Below are 12,481 nucleotides of genomic sequence, written 5' to 3'. Positions count from 1 at the left end.
TATTCCCTCTAGATGTTGAGAGGAAGGATAGAATTATATGCTTACATAGCCTATTATCTCTAGATGTTGAGAGGTTAGAATTCTATGCTCGCATAGCATATTTTCTCTAGATGTTGAGAGGTTAGAATTCTATTCTCGCATAGCTTATTCTCGATATATGTTTGAGAGGTTAGAATTCTATGCTTCATGACATGAATGGGACAGGACTTTTGGCCATGGCCTTGGAGAAGGAGAATGCCATGTTCAAGTCCATGGGAGGGATGTGGCTTTGAACCAGCATAACTGGTGCTAGTAGAACTCTCAAACTCATATGAAAGTAATCCATTGAAGGTGTCAGACGCACGTAATGTGAGGGATACAATTTAGTCACAATATTGAGATCATAAATTATGGACTGTGAGAAAAAGTTGTGGGCAGGGGTGTAGATGGATTGTGTCGGATCGGGGCATCAGTGGCTTCGACTCAATCCGATTTCTTGTTCGGGTCTTGATGTTAGACCCGGACCCAACTCAATAGAAAATTGGGTCGGGGCGGGTCGGGTTCACAATCAAAATTTTTGACTCAATGGATCATTCGGGTTGAGTCGATTGAGTCCATTAACCCAACCTCATCCCAAAAAAATTGGATCCGGATCAGGTTTCGATCACGTCCAGGTCCATAATAACTATTTTCTTTAACTTGTTTGAAAGATTAAGTATTTGACGTTCAAAGGGCCAGGGTAATCAAAGGGTAGTCAACTTTCTCCAGCTTGCATCAGTTCATGCCCAACTTGGATTTTACTCATTTCCTCTAGAGTAAAGTTTCTAATTACGAACTTAGCAATCTCAAAAGATGCTCGATATTGACATGGATAGAAATCTTGGTATCTCGGATGGGATTGGAAGTTTGGATCAAGATGGAAAGCCCCAAGATCTTAAAAATCTTAGTCAATATTATAGGAATCAGAATTTCTTAGATCTTGATTATTGTTATAATATATTTAATTTAAACAATTAATTAAAAAAATCTTATTTTTAAGATTATAAAATGTAAATTAGGAGATCCTAGGCAATACTTCAATATCATATCAACTGATATATCAATCTACGTCAATTTAAACTGATTGATATAACTATGGCCGAGATTTATGATATTTATATCAGTACTTGCTCTATATTGCTAGAAACTGATAACGAGATGAAAATCTTGCTCTAGAATCAAAAACTTTTTCTTTCCATATTCCTAAAAGACCATCTTATCTTATATTATTTTTATAAAAAAAAATTACAAGAAAAATATATCCTTTTCACTTTGCACATTTAGTATCATCTTTTTAACGCTGTAGACTTAGGACAACTTTTAGATTTTAAAAGTCTATCTCCACTCAAATTCGATTGGATTTGGACTAGATGATGGAGGTCTTACATCGATAATCCAAGGCATTAAATATATTTTTACCTCTAAATTACTTATATATTTAAAATCATATGATTTGATGACTCTCAGCGTATATATCAAATGGTCAAAAAAACTTGCATTATTTCTTGTTATTTTAACAGCCTTTTTTTTTTAACTTAATGCATAAGATAGTAGTCTCCAAATTGTTTGATTTTTAATGGATAAGCAGTTTAGAGATAGTAGGCTATATCCAATTGCTTGAATTATCTATGCGGAACCCTGGGTTGTAAAGGATAACCTAGCTACAAGGCAACAGATTTTTTCCCCTCAAAACAAACCAGTTTGAGCATCCCATAGGCAAACGTAGTGCCATGTTTAAATATTCCTTTCCTGTAGAGCATTTGATATTAAAGTTGAAATTGCAACAGCCCCCAGACCCCTCTCTCATTACCATATCCAGTACAAAAATAAATAGAGGAATCACGACAAGGAAGAAGAGGACGAGGAACCTACGCTTAAGTAACATTGGAGGTTGAGGATGTTGTGCGAGGAACCAGATGAATAGGAGGGATGGAGATGACAACAAGTTTATACGTCATCATACTCCTCCAGTTTTGAGATCACAATCTATCGCAACATTTTTTTTTTTTTTTTTGATATGAGAACAATCTATTGCACTAATAGTTCCCAAGTATCCCCTTTTTGTCGTTTTTTTGGTAACGCTGAACTCTTTCATTAAAAACTGAATGTGTACATAAGAGTTCACATACTCTTACATCCCGTACCTTTAAGTTAAAACTCCATACACGAGTCTGTAACTTCTTTAGCACCATGCAATATGATATAAGTTTAAAGCACTCCTGTCAACGGAAAGCTTCTAATAAAACGATTGCCGTAGCCCTAAGCGATGTATATGTTGACTGACAGAACCATTATATGAGATATCAAATAATGTAGAGAAGCTATTAAAGCATCCTGTCTGCATCCCCTGTTTTTTCCGTTGCCAGACTGTTCTACGCCCCTCACCAACTTGGTTTCATGCCGTCTCTCTCTCCATGACCACCTCCATTATCACCAATCCCGGCTTTAGCCAGAGTGCCTTCATGGTCCCTATGGTCCGGATGTTGTCGCACAATAATGGCACCACGAGAACCATGCTAAGCTCGAAATTTCTTTTATCCGTTAAGAGATCAGACCTTCGAGGTTGATTTTTGCCCGCGATGAGAGCCTGTCACTTGGATACTGTCCAATTAAATCATATCTAAATCATATCTTGTCTCCTTTCTTCTTCTTCTTTTCTTTTCTTTTTTTTTTCTTTTTTTTTTTTTGCTTAGGCAAAAGAGGAAGGAGGGAGGAAGGGACAAGCCCACCCCCGCGCAGCAAGCCCCACTGGTCCCCGGCCCATCTCGCTAGGAGAATATTCGATGCTGGCAGAACTGACCGTATGTTGGGCACATTGGCCGTTTTTACTCATACCCTTCCCATCCGTGGGCCCAGCTCGGATACCCCTTTAGGCTCCGGCATTAACCCTCCGTATTAGTACGTCACACCTGGCACCACCGAGGCTAGTTGTCTCCTAAAATTTTGGAAACATTTATTGCCTGTTTGTTCTATTTTTATTTTTAAAATAAAATCACACAAACTATAATAAAAAAATATGCTTGATGGTATTATTTTTATGTTTGATTTTCTAAAATATCTTTTTATTTCTAAAAAAATAAAATAAAAAAATTCTTACTTTTACTATATTAAAAACAAAAAAACTCGTATTTTTAACCCCACGAAAATGCCTTTCTTGCTTGTCACCACCTGTATCACGTTACCCACATCCTCACCACTATCGCTGCAACCACTGCCTCCACCGCAATGTTGCTGCTCGACAGCAAAGACCTCCGCTACGTACCTTCCATGCTTCTGGGGCCATTGCTATTATTGCTACCGGCATCATCTTAATACCAAATTCGACCTTCTCCAATGGGTCTTGGCCAGCGAATTGGGTCGCCGTGCACATGAGACACCGATGGGGCCGGGCGGTCAGCTAAATGCCAAGCTAGCAGGCTGTCGTTCACATGGGACTCTGTCGATGGGAGGATTCAAGGCCCACTGGTAAAATTCCGACGAGAAACCAATTAGCGACGCTTTAAAGCGTCGCAAATTGCAATTTAACGACCCTTTACAGCATCGGTAAATCGAAAAGAATTGAATTAACGATGCTTTGAAGCGTCGGTAAATCCAACATTTACCGAAATTTGCAACGCTTTAAAGCGTCGCTATGTTTTAATTTACCGACGCAAAAAGCGTCGGTAAAGCGTCGCTAATTTTTGACGCTCTTCCAAGCGTCGGAAAAAATTTTCTCTACTGTAGCATAGGCGACGCTTTACCGACGCTTAGGAAAGGGTCGGGACGGTTCTTAGCGACGCTTAAAAGCGTCGCTAAAGGCCAAAAATTGCGTCGCTAATTCCCAATAATCTTGTAGTGTATTCATTTTTTATTTTACTTTTCAGTCCTCCTTGTCCCATCCGTATCTTTTTTTTTTCCTCAAAAAATAGGAGGGGAAGAAAAAAAGGCAGAACCCCACTTGCATAGCAGCCCCCACTAGGCTTTCTTCTAAAAAAAAATGTTCAATGCAGATCATAAGTTTTCGCATGCCCTCCCCAATCCGTGAGTGGGGTCATCCATATGTGAATACATCATTCCAGCGCCACCTCAATACTGATAGAAGGAAAGCATATCCACACAGAGCCAGGGCATGAGACATGTAGTTTTTTAATTTAATCAATGCTGGTACATTTTTATTCGGACAATCCAGATGAAGTCCAAGCCCCTTACCACTAAGCTGCCATCTTGGTGGAATCCTTGTCTTTATATGGACCATGGAGCCAAGTCTCCGCGGCGTGAAGAACACGTAGAATACGAAGGAAGAAAAAAGATGGCAGCCCCATCCGGCCAAACGCCGCTGCCGCTGAAAGGACGTGTGGCGATCGTGACCGGCGGCGCCGGCGGCATTGGATCCGCCGTCTCCAAACACCTCGCCTCCCTCGGCGCCCACGTAGTCATCGGCTACATCGGCGATCCGACCCCGGCCGAAAACCTGGCCTCCGCTATCAACGCCACCACCGGTGCAAACTCCTGTCCCCCGCAGGCCATCGCGGTCGCCGCCGACGTTTCCAATGCAGCCCAAGTCAAGTCATTGTTCGACGCTGCCATGCATGCCTTCGGCCCCAACCTTCACATCCTCGTCACTGCCGCGGCGGTAGTCGACGCCGACTACCCATCGATCGCTGAGACCAGCGAGGAAAAGTTCGACTGGTTGTTCGGCACCAACTGCAAGGGCACATTCCTCTGCTGCCGGGAGGCGGCGAACCGGCTGGTGCGTGGCGGCGGCGGGCGGATCATCACGTTCTCGTCGTCGGGAGTGGGATCGCTGCGGCCGGGCTACGGGGCCTACTTAGGTGCCAAGGGTGCCGTAGAGGTGATGACGAAGATTCTGGCGAGGGAGCTCCGGGGGACGGGGATCACGGCGAACGCGGTGGCCCCAGGTTTGATAGAGACGCCGATGTTCTACGCAGGGAAGTCGGAGGAGGATGTGAGGAAATACATGGGGGAGGTACCGATGGGCCGGCTGGGGCTGCCTGAGGACGTTGCTCCGGTGGTGGGGTTCTTGGCCAGCGACGCCGGAGAGTGGGTGAACGCCCAGGTCGTCCGTGTGAATGGTGGCAACGTCTGAGTCTGATAGCAGCTGATCAAGAGTTGCAGCAGGTTAGAAAGTTGTTTGGTGCGATGGTGTGGTAAATAATAATAGAGTTTTCGTGAGTTGAGAGTTTGATGGCTTGGCTGTTGTTTTCTCCTTAATTTGCTGAAGCCTTCTGTAATTTTTTTCTTCTTTTTCTTGTAAAGAATCGGACCGGGAGTGCTGGTTCATGTTCACCTTGGCCTCTTGATAAGATCAGATGACTCAGACGTAGAACTTGGATCCGGTTAGATGTTTGTAATGGACGTGTCTTTGAAGTGGAGACTAGGTCTCCTTGCCAAATTTAACTTTGGTATTGTCTTCAATGTTAAGTATATTTTTTCAACATTGTTAAACTGAAATTTTCACTTTTACTTCCCCCTTTGCAATGTGGTGAATGAATGATACATTGTGCTTGCATGAAATACATGGTATATATTTTATGTATTTTAAAACATTGTCCCACTTGCTACCTCGTACGATAGTTACAGCTGGGGCTGTCTCTTTGTTCACAAGCCTTATTCTATGAGGCCCCATAGACAAGTTGCATGATGGAAATGAAGAACTGTTTCATTCACCCAAAATTTTGGTTAAAAGAGAGTTAACTTTTGTTAACCCAAAGAATGATCAACCCTACCCTAGGAGACTGTAATCTCTTTCCCTGAAGGAAGCATCCGCGCGTATCTGTGGAACATTAATAAATCAAGAGAAACAAGGCTACTTGACAGCATGGATATGAGAGTAATAGATTTATTGTTACTAATATGAATGTAACTGTTCTGTGAAAGCTTTATGCAGGGTGTCTCAAATAAGACCCAAGAATTAATGAGAGCTGTAGAGCTAGAACAAGTGAGGTCAGTTGCACCAGTACTGCCTCAGTCAATTCTACCTCCTCAACCTCAATCAACTCTTCCATCTCCACCTCAATAACAATACTTCCTCCTTTAAGAAGCACTACAGGTAGCAAATCTTGCACCATCCATCCATGGCTAAATTAATCAATGAGAAGATGAGCGATGACGTGGATTTCTAGCAGATGGTGTGACGTGGTATCCAGATCTAAACTGAAGCTTGAGGAGTATGACTACGTTGCAATAATCATTAATAATTCCCACCACACCATTAGATATAGTCTACTTGGCATCATGACCTTCCTTGAGTTATTGAAAGTGCCTCTATTATCCAAGCCTCCATGAAAGAAAACGGCCTTCTCACGCCTTAGAGGTGTAACCTATGATGATCATTGAGCTGGCACATCAAACCACTAAAGAGGACATAATCTTTGAACCCACCATGCCTATCCAACCTTCTCTAGTAGTGAAGTTTGCACATCATTCACTAGATTCAACCCCAAGATCATTCAGCTTCATGTCAAGAGTTTTATAATTTTCCTCATCATCATTCGGAGATGCAAGGCCTGAACAACTCAGATCTTAATTACGAGAGGTCACACTCAGATCACGGTTTTGATGAGGCCCCCTTCTCCTATATCTGCTTAATAAACCAAGAACCGGCTCCAAGGAAGGGGCGATCTTTGGGAGATAATTTCTCCGACTCTTTCCTCATTTCTAGCATGATAGAAGACTATCCCTAAACTCAGAAAAAAAAAATAAAGAAAGAAAAATCAGAAATCCTAAAAATATTGGATACTAGTTCTTATTTAGAACGCCATTTTCTTCCTTCCAATTTTGAACTCATAGCGTGCCATGAAGAGGGAACCACCTGCTGTTTAGCCAAAAAAAAAAAAGAGGAGGGAACCATGCACCTGCTTTAAAAGTTCATCCTGAACCATCCATTTTCGGGGGCCTCGAGGCTTGTCTTGAAGCCTCTTCATTTCTTGACAGTTTTGAGCTACTGTCCTACCTTATGTTGCCATAAGAACGGTTTAAAACAAAGTTGGACAAGGATGGGAGAAGGAACTGTGCCCAAATAAAATAGACAAATAATCTAATTATTAGGTCCTCTCATTAAGATACTCAAATAACCAATAATTAGGCTCTGCACTTCCATACCCCATCCTTCTGGTCTAAAATATTGGATCTTGGTTGCTTGCTACGGACAAAGATAATTGGAGATTAATTGGGTGCCTTATCTATCTTGCCGTCACTTGTGCTAATTTGTCATTTGCCTCCCTCGGCATCTAAAGCAAACATGAAGGCATCCTTCTTTTTTCCTTTAATGCCACAAGGTTCCATGCATGCATCTGGTGATTCAGATTGAGCAAGCTATGGTGATTCATAATGTTCCATCACTGGTTATTATGTCATGCTTGCTGCTTCACCATTCTCTTCAAAATTCGAAAAACAAGGCATTAGCTCTTGCTTTTTAACTGAAGCAGAATATTCTGCACCCAAGAAGCACCTGTTACGAATTAACTTGGCTGAATTACTTTGAAAGATTAATTAGGTCCGCAACCTACTGTTCTCAATTTCAATTTTTGATTGGCAAGTCGCCAAGTTGAGGGAAACTATTGGAGACATGATTACTCACTATAGACTAATTAACTTTTCTAACTTGTGGGAACTGGCTGTCTATAAATTTTTCTATTTGAGAAGTTATGGTTCGTTTTTGGAGGACATACGGTTTGTAATTATGAACTAATGGACTCATCTAGTGGTGAGATCTGCTGCCTGTTTATTTTTCTATTTTCTTATTTTATTTATTTAATAATTAATCTGTATGTAATCCAAAACTTGGGCTAGACAAATGATGTTTGTAATTGATATTCACATATTAAAGAGTACGGACGGTGGGCGAGGGGGGGAATGTTTTGGACCGCCCTCCGGACTCGACATCGGTCATGTCTATTTAATTTTTTATTTTACTTTTCAGTCCTCCATGTCCTATCCCTGTCTTTAAAGGGACCATGAAGACACGTAGAATACGAAGGAAGAAAAAAGATGGCAGCTCCATCCGGCCAAACGTCGCTGCCGCTGAAAGGACGAGTGGCGATCGTGACCGGCGGCGCCGGCGGCATTGGCTCCGCCGTCTCCAAACACCTCGCCTCCCTCGGCGCCCACGTAGTCATCGGCTACATCGGCGATCCGACCCCGGCCGAAACCCTGGCCTCTGCTATCAACGCCACCACCGGTGCAACCTCCGGTCCCCCGCGGGCCATCGCGGTCGCCGCCGACGTTTCCAATGCAGCCCAAGTCAAGTCATTGTTCGACGCTGCCGTGCATGTCTTCGGCCCCGACCTTCACGTCCTCGTCACCGCCGCGGCCGTACTCGACGCCGACTACCCATCGATCGCCGAGACCAGCGAGGAAAAGTTCGACTGGTTGTTCGGCACCAACTGCAAGGGCACATTCCTCTGCTGCCGGGAGGCGGCGAACCGGCTGGTGCGTGGCGGCGGCGGGCGGATCATCACGTTCTCGTCGTCGGGAGTGGGATTGCTGCGGCCGGGCTACGGGGCCTACTTAGGTGCCAAGGGTGCCGTAGAAGTGATGACGAAGATTCTGGCGAAGGAGCTCCGGGGGACGGGGATCACGGCGAACGCGGTGGCCCCTGGGTCGATAGCGACGCCGATGTTCTACGTAGGGAAGTCGGAGGAGGATGCGAGGAAATACATGGGGGAGATACCGATGGGCCGGCTGGGGCTGCCGGAGGACGTTGCTCCGGTGGTGGGGTTCTTGGCCAGCGACGCCGGAGAGTGGGTGAACGCCCAGGTCGTCCGTGTGAATGGTGGCAACGTCTGAGTCTGATAGCCGCTGATCATGAGTTGCAGCAGGTTAGAAAGTTGTTATGGTGCGATGATGTGGTAAATAATAATACAGTTTTGGCGAGTTGGGAGTTTGATGGCTTGGCTGTTATTTTCTCCTTAATTTGCTGAAACCTTCTGTAGTTTTTTCCTTCTTTCTCTTGTAATGAATCGGACCGGGAGTGCTGGTTCACGTTTACCTTGGCCTCTTGATAAGATCAGATGACTCAGACGTAGAACTTGGATTCGGTTAGGTGATTGTAATGGACGTGTCTTTGAAGGGGACAAGATCTCCTTGCCAAATTTGACTTTGGTATTGTCATCAATGTTAAGAATATTTTTTCAACATTGTTAAAGTCAAATTTTCACTTTTACCTCCCCCTTTGCGGCGTGGTGAATGAATGATACATTGTGCTTGAGGGTGAGGGTGACCACGCCGAAGGAAGCCGAGAAGACGCCGACCAGGACGGAGAAAGAGAGCCACCTCCTGCGCTCCGGGGTTCCTGCACAAAGTCTTGGTGGAGATGCCGGCGAAGGCCCTCCGATGGCTAAGTTAGAGTTGATCCAGCTTTTTTTTGGAAAAAAGTCTCTGAGTGTTTTTGATATAGCTTATTTATAGTCCTCACAAAGGTACCCAGGTGGCTGAGATATGGTCCATCCTCATCATAGAAGGGAATGGTCCTAGCCAAAGGGCGTGTGGCTAAGGCCAGAGCTCGCTTGAGGCACACGATTTGGATAGTCCTTGTGCACGGCATGGTATTGACTGGTGTGGCAGGGTATGGCTCTTGGCAGGTGTGGCAAGATATGGCTCTTAGCAAGCATGGCTAGGCAGCAAGGTATGGTCCTTGGTTGGCATGTTATGGCGTGGCCAGCACCGCGGCATGTTCTTGACAAGGTCGGCTCGGCCTTCGGCGAGGGCTGAGGTCGGCCTAGCCTCTGGTCAAAGTCAGTTCGGTCTTCGGCGGGGGCGGAGGTCGGCCTGGCTTCTGGTCGAGGTTGGCTTGGCCTTCGGCGGGGTTCAAGGTCAGCCTGGCTCTCAGCGGGACTGAGGCCTGGCCTGCTCGGCTCTGAGGTCTTCTCAGCGGGAATTGGGTAGTTCCACACTAGAGCAGGACCATCCATTTTGCCTCCCATCACCTATGATGATCATTGAGCTGGCACATCAAATTAACCACTAAAGAGGACATAATCTTTGAACCCATGCACCATGCCTATCAAACCTTCTCTAGTAGAGCAGATTGCACATCATTCACTAGAATCATTCAACCCCAAGATCATTCAGCTTCATGTCACGTGTTTTATAATTCTCCTCATCATCATTCAGATGCAAGGCATGAACAACTCAGATCTTACGAGAGGTCACACTCAGAATTCGGTTTTGATGAGGCCCCCTTCTCCTATATCTGCTTAATAAACCAATAACCGGCTCCAAGGAAGGGGCAATCTTTGAGGAATAATTTCTCCGACTCTTTCCTCATTTCTAGCATGATAGAAGACTATCCCTAAACTCAGAAAAAAAAATAAAGAAAGAAAAATCAGAAATCCTAAAAATATTGGATACTAGTTCTTATTTAGAACGCTATTTTCTTCCTTCCAATTTTGAACTCATAGCGTGCCATGAAGAGGGAACCACCTGCTTTAGAAGTTCATCAAGAATCAAGATCCATCCATTTTCGGGAGCCTCGAGGCTTGTCTTGAAGCCCCTTCATTTCTTGACATTTTTGAGCTACAGACGAAGGCAAACTTGGTAAAATATTAAAGGCTTTTACATGCACTTTCGATCAGCTAGTACAAGTTGGGGTCTCATTCTGTCCATGCTTGGCCGAGGCATTGACAAGTGGAATACCTTGGTTGCTCAAAATAAGGTGATGGATTTAAGCAGCCTAATAAGAGGGTATAGGGTAGATTAGCATCTGTTGGAAGTAACCAAAGAAAACCTAGCCCGAATCTGCATAAGTTAGGTCAAACTTTTCACACACGCATAGTAAAGAGTCGACGTGACTCCTTGAAAGCCCCACGATCCATACTTCATTGCAAAAGCCAATGGATGCAACCTACAAGGAAGCTCTATGAAAGAAAGCTGACTTTGGCATGAAAGAATGATTAACTTTTTTTTTCTTTTTTTTTTCTTTTTTTTTTGGCAATGTGCACAGTTAGATTACGCAATAGCTGTCCAGGGAGACAAATGAAAGTAAGAGTTTGGAGTGCTTTGAGATCTGTATGAGGTATGATCTAATAGTTGATGTCATGAAAGAGCACGAAAGGTACAATCCAAACCGACTTGGTAAAGGTGCAGCCATTTTCTAAGGTCTCTCTCTCCTTAGCAATCGGTGACATGCCGAATATTTTTCCTTTTTCCTTTTTTATTATTTAAAAAATAAAAATTTTAAATCTAAAAAAAGAAAAAGAAAAAAAAATCGTATCATGTAGCCCCAGAGGATGCTTTTTGCCTGGATGGAATGGTCATGTCACACAAGGGCAACCTAAGTGTGAAAATTTTTCGAGTGTGATGTCTTATGTTTCTCAAGGCAAAGCGAACCCTTAGGCCAAAGTGATGGGCCCCCTTTTGACTAAAGTAGGCCTACAGGCTCCCAATCATGGATGGGAGCCTTACTCCAGGGAAGCTTGCAATATGCACCCACTTAGGGTACTCATCATGATGCCTCCTCCACCCACTCAAAAAGCATCCATGACAACCCTATCATTGGGGAAAGAAATGAATTGTTGATAACGGAACATAAACTCAAGCAAGGGACAATCTATGCGTATCCAATGATTGGTTGGTCATTGCCAACTTCCTAATTATTGTCTTAATTCTAGAAAGGCTATTATTGTACTACAGATACAATTAATGAGTTTGTGCAGGAATAGAGCTAGTCATATATCAGGCCAGGCCGGCTCTACAATAAAAGTTAGGCCTGATGCCTTTGCCCAGGCCCGGCCCAATCTTGAAGTGCAAATCCAGGGCCTGTCCGTCACGCCTGATTTCCTCTTTTTCCTCCATTATTATAGACTGAGTGCAATATAACATGTTATTATTCTATTGTTATATATAATTAGTTAATATAATCTCAGGCCAGACATTTTTTAAATTTCCCATGTCCCCTGACCCGTAATCAGCTCTAGGTAGGAAACAAAAGCATGGAACCCTAATTATTGGTTTACCTTTGGACACTAAGGGCCATCCTGGCCAAGATGGAGCAAAAGTTATAGGAAGCAAAAGATTAAGAGAAGCAGAGGAGGACAACGGAGCAGTAGATGGCTCACCTTGAATCAACTCCTCCATAATAAGCCTCTTCTACCCCTCCCTCACAATTGACTATTCTCCTAATCCTGAAGGAGAAATAGGAGAAAAATTAAGAGAGAGAGAGAGAGAGAGAGAGAAAAAGAATCAAAAACAAAAGGAAAAGAAAAAAGAGAGAAAGAACCACCATCCTACGAAAATTCCTGCGCTAAGCATCCAGCAAAAAACTCCTTGGCTAAGCATCTTTTAATCCAGTATCACATAAAGGACAATCCTCCATCAAGAGTGGATAGCAGTGAGAAACATTCAAGTGCAGGATATAAAACCTTCGCATCGGTGGGCATGCACAGCTTCTTCATTGCCCCTTGTCGACCACCAACCAACAACCATAGCTCACCCCTCACACCTCCAGGATATAATGGATACCACC

General features: G+C 43.8%; 2 pseudogenes across 1 annotated transcript; both read left to right on the top strand.

Annotated features, from left to right (window-relative positions):
• Positions 1-4,179: 4,179 nt before the first annotated feature.
• On the top strand, positions 4,180-5,481 carry LOC103711261 (NADPH-dependent aldehyde reductase-like protein, chloroplastic pseudogene; annotated as a pseudogene). Its single transcript, XR_015986834.1, has one exon. The product of XR_015986834.1 is annotated as an NADPH-dependent aldehyde reductase-like protein, chloroplastic pseudogene (transcript).
• Positions 5,482-8,007: 2,526 nt separating this feature from the next.
• LOC103711262 (NADPH-dependent aldehyde reductase-like protein, chloroplastic pseudogene) lies at positions 8,008-9,020 on the top strand (annotated as a pseudogene).
• The last annotated feature ends 3,461 nt before the right edge of the window (positions 9,021-12,481 follow it).

The sequence above is a fragment of the Phoenix dactylifera genome, chromosome 5 (assembly GCF_051530095.1).
Source record: "Phoenix dactylifera cultivar Ajwa chromosome 5, Ajwa_hap1_PhDact_Kaust_v1.1, whole genome shotgun sequence".
Classification (NCBI taxonomy): domain Eukaryota; kingdom Viridiplantae; phylum Streptophyta; class Magnoliopsida; order Arecales; family Arecaceae; genus Phoenix; species Phoenix dactylifera.
Note: the sequence above shows the minus strand (reverse complement) of the source record. Positions and strands in the feature narration are given on the sequence as shown.